The sequence below is a fragment of the Carcharodon carcharias genome, chromosome 3 (assembly GCF_017639515.1).
Source record: "Carcharodon carcharias isolate sCarCar2 chromosome 3, sCarCar2.pri, whole genome shotgun sequence".
Taxonomy (NCBI): domain Eukaryota; kingdom Metazoa; phylum Chordata; class Chondrichthyes; order Lamniformes; family Lamnidae; genus Carcharodon; species Carcharodon carcharias.
The window spans coordinates 155,260,199-155,277,413 of record NC_054469.1 but is presented as its reverse complement, the minus strand read 5'-3'; the positions used below and the strand labels follow the sequence as shown (position 1 = coordinate 155,277,413).

The 17,215-nt window shown below is 42.6% G+C and overlaps 1 long non-coding RNA gene across 1 annotated transcript in view; it reads right to left on the bottom strand.

Moving 5' to 3' along the window:
- LOC121275658 overlaps nucleotides 1-17,215 on the bottom strand; it is a 61,969-nt gene that overhangs the window by 29,810 nt on the left and 14,944 nt on the right. Inside the window, exon 2 of the long non-coding RNA XR_005942534.1 lies at nucleotides 6,523-6,633. This is a non-coding gene — a long non-coding RNA (uncharacterized LOC121275658). The remainder of the gene's footprint in view (nucleotides 1-6,522; nucleotides 6,634-17,215) is intronic.

Below are 17,215 nucleotides of genomic sequence, written 5' to 3'. Positions count from 1 at the left end.
ACGAAACCAGTCCATCAAGTTCAAAACACATCCTTATTTTAGAAATTCCTTCCTCTACCCATTATTCTACGTAAAATCTTCCAATCTTGTGGCTAAGTCCATGCCTTCAGGTCTTTGACTCTGCTCCTTTCCATTGCATAACTCTTCCCCTCTGGTCCTCAACCTTCAGCAGTCCATAAGACCATAAGAAATAGGAGCAGAAATTAGGCCATTCGGCCCATCGAGTCTGCTCCGCCATTCAATCATGGCTGAAGAGTTTCTCAACCCCATTCTCCCTCCTTCTCCCCGTAACCTTTGATCCCCTTACCAATCAAGAACCTATCTATCACGGTCTTAAATACACTCAATGACCTGGCCTCCACAGCCTTCTGTGGCAATGAATTCCATAGATTCACCACTCTCTGGCTAAAGAAGTTTCTCCTCGTCTCTATTCTAAAAGGTCTTCCCTTTACTCTGAGGCTGTGCCCTCGGGTCCGAGTCTCTCCTACTAATGGAAAAATCTTCCCCACGTCCACTCTATCCAGGCCTTTCAGTATTCTGTAAGTTTCAATCAGATACCCCCCCTCATCCTTCTAAACTCCATCGAGTATAGACCCAGAGTCCTCAAACGTTCCTCATATGTTAAGCCTTTCATTCCTGGGATCGTTCTCATGAACCTCCTCTGGACCCTCTCCAGGACCAGCACGTCCTTCCTTTGAGGCCCAAAATTGCTCACAATATTCTAAATGTCATCTGACCAGAGCCTTATAAAGCCTCAGTGGCGCATCCCTGCATTTATATTCTAGTCCTCTCGAAATAAATGCCAACATTGCATTTGCCTTCCTAACTACCGACTCAACCTGCAAGTTAACCTTAAGAGAATCCGGACTAGGACTCCCAAGTCCCTTTGCACTCCAGATTTCTGAACTCTCTCCCCATTTAGAAAATAGTCTATGCCTCTATTCTTCCTACCAAAGTGCGTGACCTCACACTTCCCCATGTTGTATTCCATCTGCCACTTCTTTGCTCATCTCCTAATGTGTCCAAATCCTTCTGCAGCCTCCCCGCCTCAATACTGCCTGTCCCTCCACCTATCTTTGTATCATCTGCAAACTTAGCCAGGATGCCCTCAGTTCCTTCATCTAGATCATTAATGTATGAAGTGAAAAATTATGGTCCCAACACTGACCCCTGCGGAACTCCACTAGTCACCGGCCACCATCCTGAGAAGGAAGGATCCCCACTCTCTGCCTCCTGCCAGACAGCCAATCTTTTATCCATGCTAGTACCTTGCCTCTAACACCATGGGCTCTTATCTTACTGAGCAGCCTCCTGTGCGGCACCTTGTCAAAGGCCTTCTGGAAGTCCAAGTAGATAACATCCATTGGCTCTCCTTTGTCTAACCTACTCGTTACCTCCTCAAAGAATTCTAACAAATTTGTCAGGCATGACCTCCCCTTGATGAAACCATGCTGACTTTGCCCTATTTTACCATGCACTTCCAAGTATTCTGAAATCTCATCCTTAATAATGGACTCTAAAATCTTACCAACGACCGAGGTCAGGCTAATCGGCCTGTAATTTCCCGTGTTTTGCCTCACTTCCTTCTTAAACAGGGGGGTTACATTAGCGATTTTCCAATCATTTTGGACCCTCCCTTACTCCAGTGATTCCTGAAAGATCACCACTATCGCCTCCACTATCTCTTCAGCTATCTCCTTCAGAACTCTGGGGTGTAATCCATCTGGCCCAGGTGATTTATCCACCTTCAGACCTTTCAGTTTTCCTAGCACCTTCTCCTTAGGAATGGCCACCACAATCACCTCTGCCCCCCGACTCTCTTGAACTTTGGGGATGTTACTCGTGTCTTCCACCGTGAAGACTGACGCAAAGTACCTATTCAGTTCCTCTGCCATTTCTTTGTTCCCCACTACTACTTCTCCAGCATCATTGTCCAGCGGCCCAATGTCCACTTTTGCCTCTCTCTTACCCTTTATATATCTTAAAAAACTCTTGCAATCTTCTTTTATATTACTGGCTAGTTTACCCTCATATTTAATCTTCTCCCTCCTTATTCCTTTTTTAGTTGTCCTCTGTTGGTCTTTGTAGGCTTCCCAATCCCCCGGTTTCCCACTGCTCTTCGCCGTATTGTATGCTTTCTCTTTAGCTTTTATGCTGTTCCTGACTTCCCTTTTCAGCCATGGTTGCCTCGTCCTCCCTTTAGTATGCTTTTTCTTCCTAGGGATGAATTTTTGCTGTGTCTCCCAAATTACTCCCTCAGTTCTATTCTCTGGGAACTCTTCCTCCAAACCCCTTTCAGCTAGCTATCTCTTGCCACCATTAAGAGTCTCATCAAAACTATTTTCAATCATAGTGACAGTCATCTCACCTGAATTTTTTCACGACTGCAGGGTCCACTTTTATTCTCAATGTAGACAGATCATTTGGACATGACAGTGAAAAGGTAATAATGAAATTGTCTGACAACTTAAAAGGTGATGGTTTTACAGTATAGCTGCAAAACAGGCATCTACCCAGAAATGTGGAAAATTGCCCTGGTACATCCCGTACACAAAAAGGACAAATCCAACCTGGCCAATTACCACCCCAACTGTCCATTCTCGATCATCAGTAAAGTGATGGAAGGGGTGGTCAATAATGCTATCAAGGGGCACTTGCTTAGCAATAACCTCAATGACGCTCAGCTTGTGCTCCGCCAGTGTCACTCAGCTTCTGACCTCATTACAGCCTTGGTTCAAACATCGACAAAAGAGCAGAGCTCCTGAGGTGAGGTGAGAGTGACTGCCCTTGACATCAAAGCAGCATTTGACCTAGTGCTGTAGTGGACTGAAGAGGAAGTGCACCAGCATGCACCAGCAGCAATTGACCTAGTGCTGCATCAAGGAGCCCTAGCTTAAAACCCCCACTATTGACATCCTGGAGGTTGCCATTGACTAGAAACTGAACTGGACTAGCCATACAAATACTGTGGCTACAACAGGTCAGAGGTTAGGAATCCTGCAGCAAATAACTCATCTCCTGACTCCCAAAGCCTGTCCACTACATACGAGGCAAAAGTCAGGAGTGTGATGCAATATTCTCCACTTGCCTGTGTGAATGCAGCTCCAACAACACTAAGGAGCTTGAAAGTGGCTACAACAGGTCAGAGGTTAGGAATCCTGCAGCAAATAACTCATCTCCTGACTCCCAAAGCCTGTCCACTACATACGAGGCAAAAGTCAGGAGTGTGATGCAATATTCTCCACTTGCCTGTGTGAATGCAGCTCCAACAACACTAAGGAGCTTGAAACCATCCAGGACAAAGCAGCCCACTTGATTGGCACCCCTTCCACAACATTCACTCCCTCCACCACCGACAAACAATGGCAGCAGTGTGTACCACCTTCAAAGTGCACTGCAGAAACTCACCAAGCTCCTTAGGCAGCATCTTCCAAATCCATGACCACTACCATCTAGAAGGACAAGGGCAGCAGATACATGGGAACACCGCCACCTGCAAGTTCCCCTCCAAGCTACTCACCATCCTGACTGGTAAATAGATCGCCATTCCATCACTGTCTCTGTGTCAAAGTCCTGGAACTTCCTTCATAACAGCACTGTGGGTGTACCTACACCACTTGGACTGCAGCAGTTCAAGAGGGCAGCTCACCACCACCTTCTTGAGGGTAATTAGGGGTGGGCAATTAAATGCTGGCTTAGCCAGCAAAGCCCACATCCCATAAATGAATAAAAAATCCTGTTTTGGTGTTTGCAAATGACTTTGGCAGGAAATTGTCAAGTTAGCAGAATAGCCTGACAGGTGGCAAAGGCATTATGTTGAGAGCAAATGTGAGACAACACATTTTGGAAGGAAACACAAAAAAACAGGACCACACATTCATTGAAAACACATTTTAAAGTATGATATAAACCCCATCCTTTGTTGAAATAAAGCAGGTAAATAAAGCAATAAAAGGCTAACAGCACTTCGGCTTTATAATTAAGGGCATAGATTGTAAGAACAAATAGATCATAATGAGTTTATACATGGCACTGTTACAGTTAAGAGTTGTATGTGCAGCTTGAAATGCTCACATAACAAAGGACATTCAAGTCATACAGGAGTGTACACCATAGATTCAACCGGCCGATATCAAGGATGAGGAACTATAGTTATAATGGGCAACTTATGATATTGGAACTGTTTTCACTGTAGAAGGGAAAGCTAAAGAACAGTGACAAGAGATCATCAATCTTTTTATTCGTTCATGGGATGTATCTATTGCCCATCCCTAATTGCCCTTGATGGTGTGCTGCCTTTTTGAACCGCTGCAATCCATGTGTTGTAGTAACACCCGTAGTGCTGTTAGGAAGGGAATTCCACGATTTGACCCAGCGACAGTGAAGGAATGGTAATACAACCCTTGTCCTTCAAGGTCATAGGTTTGGAAGGTGCTGTCAAAAGAGCCTTGGTGAGTTGCTGCAGTGCATCTTGTAGATGGTGAACATTGCTGCCAGTGTGCGTCAGTAGTGGACGGGGTGCCAATCAAGTGGGCTGCTTTGTCCTGGATGGTGTCGAGCTTCTTGAGTGTTGTTGGAACTGCACTCATCCAGGCAAGTGAAGATTATTCCATCACACTCCTGACTTATACCTTGTCGGCTTTGGAGAGTCAGGAGGTGAGTTACTTGGGGCAGAATTCCGAGCCTCTGAAAATTCAAAACTGTCAGTAAGAAAGCATTGAAAGAGGTAGGATTTTCTTTCATGCAGACTGCCAAGCATTTAACAGCTTGCCACAAGATCTGTGTCAACTAGTGATTAATGATCATTTAAGAGAAAAGGGAATAAATATTTCAATCAGAGAAACTTACTGGTTATGGGGAGACAGAGGAGTAATGGAATTAGTGTTGGTTTTCAGTAGTAAAGAGTCGACCAAGCATAATTAGTTTAACCTTCTACCTGTACGTTCATATGGTAGTGTTTGGGATTCTACGACGCCCTTTAGGACATCTCTTAGAACTTCCTTGGGATTGGAATACTTATCTGTTTTTAGCATCTACTATTCTCATCAGTCACTCACCTGGCAATTAGTAACAATTACCTCTGTTTTTAAGTGTCATTGGTACTTCTAATATCTGAAGGCCATGTATCCAACTTCCTGCTTATTTATCAGGAATTTCTTGGGGCAAAGATTTCACTATCATTGCATGTCCTATGAACAAGAATTTCTTTCTATCTGACAAGAATCTGCCTTAAGATCTGAGCAAGCATTAGGTCAAATTTCCATCTTAATTTTCATGTCTAGGAATTTGCTGTGCCATGTATACAACAAACTTTGAAAATTATTGACAATTTTCATCATCCTATGGTGTGCAGATAATGGAGCTTCCACTTGATCAAGATAATGCTTATTCTTTTTCTAAGTTATTTCGTGGCATCATTAATTCATTTTCCTATTACCTTGTTAATGATTGGGATGAAGGCAATAGTGCAGGAATCGTCAGGGCTAGATATTTTGTGGATAGCATATATCTGGATAGTTTTCTACATTATTGACAGCAAAGTGATAGATTCAATTTTACCTTGCAGTACAAATAAAATCTTTTCATCAGGTTACTACAGTAAAAGGCTGGTTGCTATATATTAAATGCAGATTTTACATCAATTGATAAAACATCAATACTGGATTTTGGAACATAATTTTAAAAATCATAATTAGGAAGCAAGATAATAGGATATTCAGGACACACAAAACTAACGTGACATTGGATGATATAATGACACAACATTAATTAATAAATAAAGCATAGCAGAGTATACATTCAGTACAATTTCCTCCAATAACATTTAAAATATGCAATCCAATTTATTAACATAAATTTTATTTTACATGAAATTGGTTTAAAAGATTGAAAATCACTCAATAACAAATAACATTACTATCTTTAAACAATGATATTGAGGCATAATTTTCCAACCTTGCACCATTTTGGGATACAGTGCCAACCTGTGTGCCCATTAGAAAATCACTCGCACATATTGCATGTGATTTTCTGTTCATTAGTTTTCCAATATTCCTTGTCAGTAAGCAACTTTTTTGCACCAATGGCACAAATTCAAAAAATAACCTCTTTCAGCTTTAATGCTTTTCTAAAGAAATTGATTAGCCACATGCTGTAAACAAAGGGGCCAATTTTCAGAGTTCAATATTTCAAAAGCATGTGGTGATGCTAAAATTCATCTTGACAACTGATGTTATGGTGTACATTGATGCTAGCTTTCTCTTCTTCAGTGCAAGCAGAGTATACACCGAGCTTTTCCAAGCACTGGCTTCTTTTAATATACACTATGACAGAGAGATTTAGCGAAACAGTGCATAGCTTATTTTTTGTAAAGTCAGAAGTAGTAACAAAACCCTTCTACAAATTTCTGCTCTATAATTTCAATACAAGATCACATTCACTGATAACATGTTACTAACATTTTTAATTCTTAAATGTTGAAAAATCATGAAAAGCACTTCTGAGAGTAACAGAACTACATACTTGTCTGGACTTCTTTTGAGTTTGGTGTCTGATGTTTTTACTGCAACTTTGGACTTTTTGTCTTGCTCAAGCATTTTAAAGCTTTAGTTAGACAATGTTAAAACACCATTCCTGTAGAAATAAAAATAGGTTAAAATCTTAATAAAATCTAAATTCAATCTATTTCTATTCTGACAGGGACCTTTGGAAACAGATTTTGTTCTTTCCAGTTTTACTCCCTTGTCTTCTGAAGGCAAGGACTCATATTGGTTTACAGTATCATGGTGCCAACAGCCTGCTGGTACCTCACTCAAGAGGTTCAAGCCAAAGTGGAGGGTTAGGGAACAGAGATCATGGCTCGGGTGGAGGGGCTGAAAGAGAGGTAGAGGTCAAGTGCACAGGGATGGCAAACAGATGAAGGAGGTCCTGGAAGGGAACAGGGCAAGGGAGGGAGATAGGTCGTGACTAGAGTGGGGGTGAAGAGAGATAATTAAAGGGTGCGAGTGGGAAGGGGAAGAGAGGGATGAGAGGTAAATTGTGGTGGGTGGGGTTTAGAATGGAGGTGGGAGGAATTCGAGGAATCAAAGCTCTGTGGCAGGTTATTTTTCATTCATTCATGGGATGTGGGCGTAGCTGGCTAGGCCAGCATTTATTGTCCATCCCTAATTGCCCTCGAGAAGGTGGTGATGAGCCGACTTCTTGAACCGCTGCAGTCCATGTGGTGTAGGTACAGCCACAGTGCTGTTAGGGAGGGAATGTCAGGATTTTGACCCAGCGACAGTGAAGGAATAGTGATATATTTTCAAGTCAGGAAGGTGAATGGCTTGATGGGGAACTTGGAGGTGGTGATATTCCCATGTAACTGCTGCCTTTGTCCTTCTAGATGGTAGTGGTTGTGGGTTTGGAAGGTGCTGTCGAAGGAGCCTTGGTGAATTCCTGCAGTGCACCTTGTAGATGGTGCACACTGCTGCTACTGTGCATCAGTGGTGGAGGGAGTGAATGTTTGTGGATGGGATGCCAATCAAGTGGGATTCTTCACCCTGGATGATGTCGAGCTTCTTGATTGTTGTGGGAGCTGCACTCATCCAGGCATGTGGAGTGTGTTCCATGTGTCTTGTAGATGGTGGGCAGCCTTTGGGTAGTCAGGTGGTGAGTTACTTTGGGCAGAATTCCTAGCCTCTGACCTGCTCTTGTAGCCACAGTATTTATATAGCTAGTCCAGTTCAGCTTTTGGTCAATGGTAACCCCAGGGTGTTAATAGTGGGGGAATTCAGCAACTGTAATGCAATTGAATGTCAAGAGTGAAGCTTGGTTGCTCTCTTGTTGGAGATGGTCACTGCCTGGCACTTGTGTGGCGCGAATGTTACTTGCCACTTGTCAGCCCAAACCTGGATATTATCCAGGTCTTGCTGCATTTGGACATGGGCTGATTCATTACCTGAGAAATCGTAAATGGTGCTGAATATTGTGCAATCATCAGCTAACATCCTCATTTCCAATCTTATGATGGAAGGGATTGATGAAGCAGCTGAAGATGGTTGGGTCTAGGACACTACCGTGGGGAACTCCTGCACTGATGTCCTAGAACTGAGATGGTTGCCTCCAACAACCACAGCCATCTTCCTTTGTGTTGGATGACTCCAATCAATGGAAAGTTTTCCCCCAATTCCCACTGACTCCAGTTTTGCTAGGGTTCCTTGATGCCACACTCAGTCAAATGCTGCCTTGATTCAAGGGCAATCATTCTCAGCTCATCTTTGGAGATCAGCTCTTTTGTCCATGTTTGAACCAAGGCTGCAATGAGGTCAGGAGTTGAGTGGCCCTGGTGGCACCCAAACTGATCATCAGTGAGCAGGAAACTGCTAAGCAGGTTACTTGTTCGTTATCTACTTATTAACACTGTTGATGACCCCATCCATCACTTTACTGATGATCAAGAGTAGACTGATGGGATGGTAACTGGCCAGGATTTGTCCTGTTTTTTGTGGACAGGAAATACCTGGGCAATTTTCCACATTGCCAGGTGAATGCCTGTGTTGTGGCAATGCTGAAACAGCTTGGCTAGGGGCACGGCAAGTTCTGGAGCACAAGTCTTCTGACAATGGTACTGAATATTGTCAGGGCCCATAGCCTTTGCAGCATCCAGTGTGTTCAGCCGTTTCTTGACATCACATGGAGTGAATCAAATTGGCTGAAAACTAGCAGCTGTGATGCTGGGGACGTCCGGAGGAGGCCGAGATAGATCATCAACTTGGCACTTCTGGCTGAAAATTGTTGTAAATGCTTGAGCCTTATCTTTTGCACTGATGTACTGGGTTCCCCTATCATTGAGGATGGGGATATTTGTGGAGCCTCCTCTTCCAATGAGTTGTTTAATTATCCACCACCATTCATGACTGGATGTGGCAGGATTGCAGAGCGTAGATCTGATCCGTTGGTCGTGGAATCACTTAGCTCTGTCTATTCCTTGCTGCTTATGTTGTTTGGCACGCAAGCAGTCCTGTGTTGTAGCTTCACCAGGTTTGTACCTTATTTTTAGGTATACTTGGTGCTGTTCCTGGTATGCCTTTCTGCACTCTTCATTGATCCAGGGTTTATCCCCTGGCTTGGTGGTAATGGTAGTGTGGGAGATATGCCAAGTCATCAGGTCTTGTGGTCTTGTACAATTCTGCTGCTCATGATAGCCAATAGCGCCTCATGGCTGTCCGGTATTGAGTTGCGAGATCTGTTCGAAATCTATCCCATTCAGCACGGTGGTAGTACCACACAACACAATGGAGCATATTCTCAATGTGAAGACAGGATTTTGTCTCCACGACGAGGAATGTGCTTTGGTCACTCCTACCAATACAGTCATGGACGGATGCATATACGGCAGGCAGGTTGTTGAGGATGAGGTCAAGTAGATTCTTCCCTCTTGTTGGTTCCCTCACTACCTGCCGCAGACCCAGTCTCGCAGCCAAGTCCTTTAGGACTTGGACAGCTTAGTCTGTAGTTGTGCTACCGAGCCAATCTTGGTGATGGGCATTGAAGTTCCCCACCCAGAGTACATTCTGCACCCTTGCCACCCTGAGTGTTTCCTTCAAGTAAGATTCAACATAGAGGATTACAGATTCATCAGCTGAGGCGGCGGGCAGTGGGGGGCACATGGTACATGGTAATCAGTAGGGTTTCCTTGCCCATGTTTGGCCTGATGCCATGAACCTTCATGGGGTCCGAAGTCAATGTTGAGGACTCCCAGGGCAACTCTCTCCTGATTATATACCAGTGTGCTGTCACTTCTGCTGGGTCTGCCCTGCCAGTAGGACAGGGCATACTCAGGGATGGTGATGGTGATGTCTGGGACATTATCTGTAAGTTATGATTCTGTGAATATGACTATGTTAGGCTGTTGCTTGACTAGTCTGTGAGACAGCTCTCCCAATTTTGGCAGTAGCCTAACCAGGGTCAACAGGGCTGAATTTGCCGTTGCCATTTCCCATGCCTAAGTTGATGCAGTGTGGTCTGTTTGGTTTCATTCATTGTAGGTTTTTTTAGTGGTTTGTTACAACTGAGTGGCTTCCTAGGCCATTTCAGAGGGCATTTAAGAGTCAATCACATTGCTATGGGTCTGGAGTCACATGTAGGCCAGGCCAGGTATGGATGGCAGGTTTCCTTCCCCAAAGGACATTAGTGAACCAGAAGGGTTTTTATGGCAATCGACATTGGTTTCATAGTCATTGTTAGACTTTTAATCTCAGATTTTTAATGAATTCAAATTTCAACATCTGCCATGGTTTGTTTCGAACCTGGGTCCTCAGAGAATTACCCTGAATCTCTGGATTACTATTCCAGTGACAATGTCACAATGCCACCATCTCCACTGTTGGTTGGTGTTGGAGGGATTGGCAATGACAGGAGGAGTTGAAGGAATTGTGAGCTGTTCATCACCAGATAAGCAAGTAAGCTTGTTCGACCTGGAGGAAGAACTCCTGTTCCTCCTAGCCCAGGTGTAGTGTTGTAAATGCACTTACCTTATGTGTCTAATACCTGCAGCATTAGCAATAAAACAGATGAATTGTCAGCTCAAATGGAAATTCATATATATGACCTGATAGCCAGGACAGAGAAATGGCTCTGCAAGGAAACCAAAGCTGGCACCTGAATATCCAAGGGTATATGGCATTCAGGCAGGACAGTAAGTTGGGGAGAGGTGATGGGGTAGCTCTGAGAATTAAAGAGGACATTAGCACTTCAGTGGGAGATGATCTTAGTTCTAAAGATCAAGATGTAGAATCCATTTGGGTGGAACTAAGAAATCGCAAGGGGCAGAAAACATTGGTGGGAGTTGTTTATAGGCCACCAAACAGCAATGGCAATATAAATCATAGTATAAATCAGGAAATTAGAGGTGCGTCCAGCAAGTGATCAAGGGGATTTTCAATCTACATATAGACTAGGTAAACCTAACTCATACTAATGTTGTGGAGGACAAATTCTTGGAATGCACGCAAGATAATCTTTAAGCTGTACGTTGAGGAACCAACAAAGGAACAGGCTATTTTAGATCTCGTATTGTGCAATGAAAAAGGGGTAATTAATAATCTTTTTGTCAAAGAGTGGCCATAATGTAGCAGAATTTTACATTAAGTTTGAATTGTAAGAAACATATCTTTTTATTTTTGTTGGACTGTGGGCTAAAATTACAATGGCTGCAGTTTTAAAGACATGTCCACTGGAACAGGATGAGAGATATATACAATGTTGCAGTCCTGGAACAGGGTGTGCCATGAAAGGTAGGGTGGTGCCAGAAAGGTGTCTTGGACCAAGGAAGCTGTCTGACAACAGCATTTGAATCGCTGCTGACAAGATTTTGTGTGAGGACAGGGCAGAAAGCTCCTGGCCTGCAAAGAGAAAACATCTAAAGTCTATTTTCCTCATATCTCTATAACCTGCTCTCACTCTCTCTGAGGGAACCCCTATAAAAAGGAAAAGGGGGAACCACTGTTAGAGACATTGAAAATCAAGTTCTCAGCCAGTGAAATAAATACCAGAATTGCTGGAAGATTACCTCCTGTCATCAACAAAAACTGAATGGAATTTGGAAGACATCGATCAAAATCAACCCATCAAATCCTATACTCCAGATTGGTGCTATTGAACTGCTTTATCCCACCCTTAAAATCCATGTTTTGTCTGTCTTATATGTCTTGTGTGTGTGTGTATATATATATATATATATATATATATATAGACATTTAAGAAGTGGGTAGAGTTAAGTTATAGTTAGAAGTTAGAAGTTAGCAGTCCATATTTCTTTCTTTTGCCTCTGGTCAAAGACAATTTGTTCAATAATCAGTTATTTGCTTATTAAGCTTATAAATCTGGTACCCGTCTTCTGTTAACCTAAATTAAACAGTCAGGTAGAATTGGGGTAATCTGGTGGTTTGGTCAAACTTTTCACATTTGTCGCAGCTCAGGGAACAGTGGAGCTTGATATTGCAATGCACTATCTCCAGTGAGTCATCACAAAATTTGGGGACTGGGACCAGGATATTTTGGAACAAAAGACGATGACTATTTGGGTAGATTTGGTAAGTAATAAAAGTTGAAAGGAAACACCAGGTTTGCACTGTCAAAAATAAAGCTTTCCTGCTGTGGAAAAGATGTTCCTGATGATTTTACAAGAGATCAGAAAAGCCAGGTAAATCGAATTGGCAAGTAAATTAAGAATAGGATTGCCTGCCAAAGCTTGGCACAGCATTTGAAATTGGAATGAATACGCGAGAAACCAAGTTCTCCAAGGGGTGGTTCATTGGAGTGGGCTCAAATTCACTTGCAAGTAAAAAAAATGAAACTAGAGGCAGCAGGAAAGGAAAGATAAAGGGCATTCCAAAAGGAGTTAGAAATGACAGAGTTAGAAAAGTAGAAAAGAGAAAAAGAGAGAGAGTTCCAGATTAAAATGCTGACAGTTAAAATAGAGACATCAGTAAGTGAGGCAGAGTTTATTTCCAGATCAGAACCCAGTGGGGAGATGTTTAAATTTGTACAAGCTCTTCCAAAATTTGAGGAAAGGGATATTAATGCATTCTTTATTTCATTTGAGAAGATAGCTAAACAGATGAACTCGCCAGAGGAAAACTGGACATTGCCCATACAGAGCAAATTAACAGGTAGAGCACAAGAAATTTATGCTTCACTGTCAGAGGAGGTTTCTGGGGATTATGATATAGTGAAAAAGGCCATTTTGAGTGCATATGAGTTGGCGCCTGACGCATACAGACAAAAGTTTCAAAATTTAAGGAAAAGGCTTGGGCAAACTTCATTGAATTTGAAATGATTAAGCAAAGTACTTTTGACAGGTGGAAACGAGCATTAGGAGTTGAAACTACCTGTGAAGTTCTCAGAGAGACCATTCTCTTGGAAGAATTTAAAAACTCCCTACCTTCTTTAATAAGGGCTCATCTTGAAGACCAAAGGTTGTAACTGCTAGGCAGGCAGCAGTAATGGATGGCGATTATCAGCTGATCCATAAAACTAAACCTTTTTTCCATCACCCCATAAATTTGAAAAAGATAGAAAGTGGAAGAGTGAAAGGAAGGCAAGTAGCCAGGGTAAAGAATGGACAACTGGGGATACCTTGGGATCTCCCCCCCATATCAGGAAGGAAGGTACTGAGGGTGGAGGTCAAAGGCCTAGGTTTTTCCATTGTAATAAGATGGGGCAAATTCATTCAGAATACTGGAAGTGGCGAGGGAAACCCATGGGACTTACTGGAGTTCATAAGAGTGAGTACAAAAAGGGAATTCAAAAAGAAAATGCCACGGATCAAATTATAGCTTTAACTACAATTAAGGGTCTAGAGATAAATACACTGTGAATGCAGGTGAAGTGAATAAGGTAGACGAGAGACATAAAGCGGTTTTGTCTAAAGGAAAGATAGCCCCCTTTTCATCAAATGATGCAGCTAAATCCATAACTATACTAAGGGGTACAGGAGCTACTCAAAGTCTTTTGCTGGAGAAGGACCTAGTTTTACCTTCAATGAAAGATAAAGTATTAGTAAACAAGATGAGTGGAGAGCATATCCCAGTTCCATTGTACAAAGTGCAACTGGGGTGTGATTTGTTGTCTGGATCGGGCAAGATAGAAGGAGAAGTAGACAGTGCTCAAAGCAAACCTCCTACAATTTGACTAGCCAATACAACAATACTGGGACAGTTAGACACTGTGTTCTCATATTTAGAGGAAGGATCAAGGGAAGATCTAATAAGGCTACTTAGGAAGAATAAGAGAAGTTGTAGGGATACACCTGGATGTACGACGTTAGCTAAACAAGATGAGAATGTGTCATGAAGAGATATTAATGTGTATAATGTTATTGGAAATTATTTTTAAATTGGACTTGTAGTAGGGTCTGTGTCTATGTGTGTATCTGTGTGTGTCTTAACTGGATTAAAGCCAGCTAGTCTTGGTGCTTTGGTGTATAGTAGTTTTGAGATGTTGATTAGATAAACGTAAGTTAGTTAGAAGGTAAAGAATACATTTGCATTTGTTGAATAAACCATTCAAAAGAATGGGTAAAATCTTGCACCTGGCTGGGAGACACCAGGCAATGTGTTTATATTACTAATAATATTGGTGGAATGAAAGGATTATTGTTCAGAGAGGTAAAATTGAAAAAACCTAGTAATACAAAGGAAAATTACATTCAAAGGGAAAGCTAGGTATATACAGAAAGGAGTTTGTGTATATAGGTCAGAGACATGTCATCTAACCAGCCTGTAAACCTACAACTGTCTGCAAAGGAACCAAATTGAAAGGAACCTCATTTTGAATATGTAAGGTCAAATGTGCTTTGCCTGGTGTCTGTTTAAGGTCTATGGGTAATTGTAGCTGTGGTGAAGATTTACCTGGGAGTGATTAATTTGGGAATTTGTTCAAAAGTTATTATGGTATTAACTTGTAGATATATGTATGTGTTTAATTTCTTGTTAAATTAATAAATGTTTAATTTAGTTTTATATAAAACCCTTGAGAATTGGTTTGATTCCTGAATTCAGAGCTGCATCCCAAATAAACCAATTGAAAGTATAGGTTATGACAGTTGTTTAAGTTCCCTCTGGGATTTAAACAACTCAGCCTTTACCAACTGCTGCGTAAAAGAGGAGTCAGTGCTGATAAAACAACATCATTATCGATTGAGCCCAGAAAAAACAAGCTCAGTTAGAAACAGGGATCCAATATGTGCTGGACAATTAATTGATTGAGCCTAACCAAAATAGCTGAAGTTCACCAGTAGCATTGGTTCCGAAGCTGGACGGATTTTCTAGATTTTGTATGGACTACAAGAAAGTGAATGTAGTAATGAGGACAGATTTGTACCCAATTCCTCGATTAGAAGACTGCTTCGATAGGGTTGGCAGTGCCACATTTATTTCTAAAATTGATCTCTTGAAGGGATACTGGCAAGTGCCATTAACATTAAGGGCTAAAGAAATATCTGCTTTTGTTACATCAAGTGGATAGTATCAATGTCTAGTCATGCTGTTTGGGTTTAAAAACGCCCCAGCTATATTTCAGAGACTTGTGAATCAAGTTGTAGCTGAACTACTGAGCTGTGTGGTTTATTTAGATGATTTGGTAATATTTGGTACCACATGGGAAGAACAAGTAAAGCAGTTAGAGGACCTGTTAAGCAATTGCAGCAGTTGGCTGGCTTATTCATAAATCTGGCCAAAAGCGGATTTACAAAAGCAAAGGTAACTTACTAAGTACGACATTGTAGGACAAAGGCAAGTGTTGCCAAGAACAGAAGTGAACATTCTAATAGAATTTCACGTTCCTAAAACTAAACGAGAAATCATGATGCTTTTGGGAATGTGTGGGTTTTATAGGAAATTTGTGCCTAACTTCAGCAGAATAGCTGTACCTCTCACCAATTTGTTAAGGAAATGGTACACACTGCTGCTATAGTGTGTCGGTAGTGGAGGTAATGAATGTTTGTGGATGTGGCACCTATCAAGGGGGCTGCTTTATCCTGGATGATGTCAAGCTTCTTGAGTGTTGTGGGAGCTGCACTCATCCAGGCAATCGGGGAATATTCCAACACACTCCTGACTTGCGCCTTGTAGATGGTGGACGGGCTTTGGGGAGTCAGGAGGTGAGTTACCCATTGCAGGATTCCTAGCCTCTGACCTGCCCTTGTAGCTTCAGCATTTGTATGGCCAGTCCAGTTCAGTTTCTGGTCAATGGTAACCCCCAGGATGTTGATAATGGGGGATTCAGTGATGGTAATGCCATTGTACATCAAGGGGCAATGGTTGGATTCTCTCTTGTTGAAGATGGTTATTGCCTGACAATTGTGTGGTACAAATGTTACTTGCCAGTTGTCAGCTCAAGCCTGGATATTGTCCAGGTCTTGCTGCATTTGGACATTGAGTGCTTCAGTATCTGAGGAGTTGCGAATGGTGCTGAACATTGTACAATCATCAGTGAACAACCTCACTTCTGACCTTATGATGGAGGGAAGGTCAGTGATGAAACAGCTGAAGATGGTAGTGCCAAGGACATTACCCTGAGGAACTCCTACAGTGATGTTCTGGAGCTGAGATGACTGACCTCTACAAGCCACAAACATCTTCCTTTGTGCTAGGTATGATTCTCCTGCAGTGGAGAGTTTTCCTCCTGATTCTCATTGACTCCGGTTTTACTAGGGCTCCTTGATGCCACACTCAGTCAAATGTGGCTGTGATGTCAAGGGCAGTCACTCTCATCTCACCTTGGGAGTTCAGCTCTTTTGTCCATGTTTGAAACAAGGTTGTGATGAGGTCAGGAGCTGAGTGGCCCTGGTGGACCCCAAACTGGGCGACTGTGTATTGCTATTGTTGTATTGCTAAGCAAGTACCGCTTGATAGCACTGTTGATGACCCCTTCCATGACTCTACTGATGATCAAGAGTAGACTGATGGAGGAATAATTGGCTGAGTTGGATTTGTCCTGCTTTTTGGGGACAGGGCATACCTGGGCAATTTTCCACATAGCTGGGTAGATGCCAGTGTTGCAGCTGTAATGGAACAGCTTGGCTAGGGCCATGGCAAGTTCTGGAGCACAAGTCTTCAGTACTATTGCTGAAATATTGTCAGGGCCCATAGCCTTTGCAGTATCCAGTGCCTTCTGCCGTTTCTTGCTATCACATGGAGTGAATGGAATTGGCTGAAGACTGGCATCTGTGATGCTGGGGACCTCCGAAGGAGGCTTAGTTGGATCATCCACTGGAACATCTGGCTGAAGATTGTAGCAAATGCTTCAGCCTTATCTTTTGCACTGATGTGCTGGGCTCCCCTTTCATTGAGGATGGGGATATTTGTAGATACTCCTCCTCCTGTGAGTTGTTTAATTGTCCACCACCATTCACGAGTGGATGTGGCAGGACTGCAGAACATAGATCTGATCCGTTGGTTGTGGGATTGCTTAGCCCTGTCTATCACTTGCTGCTTATCCTGTTTGGCATGAAAGTAGTACTGTGTTGTAGCTTCACTAGGTTGACAACTCATTTTAGGTATGCCTGGTGCTGCTCCTGCATGCCCTCCTGCACTCTTCATTGAACCAGGGTTGATCCCCTGGCTTGATGATTATGGTAGCGTGGGGGATATGCCGGGCCACGAGGTTACAGATCATGTTCGAGTACAATTCTGCTGCTGTTGATGGCCTACAGCGCCTCATGGATGCCCAG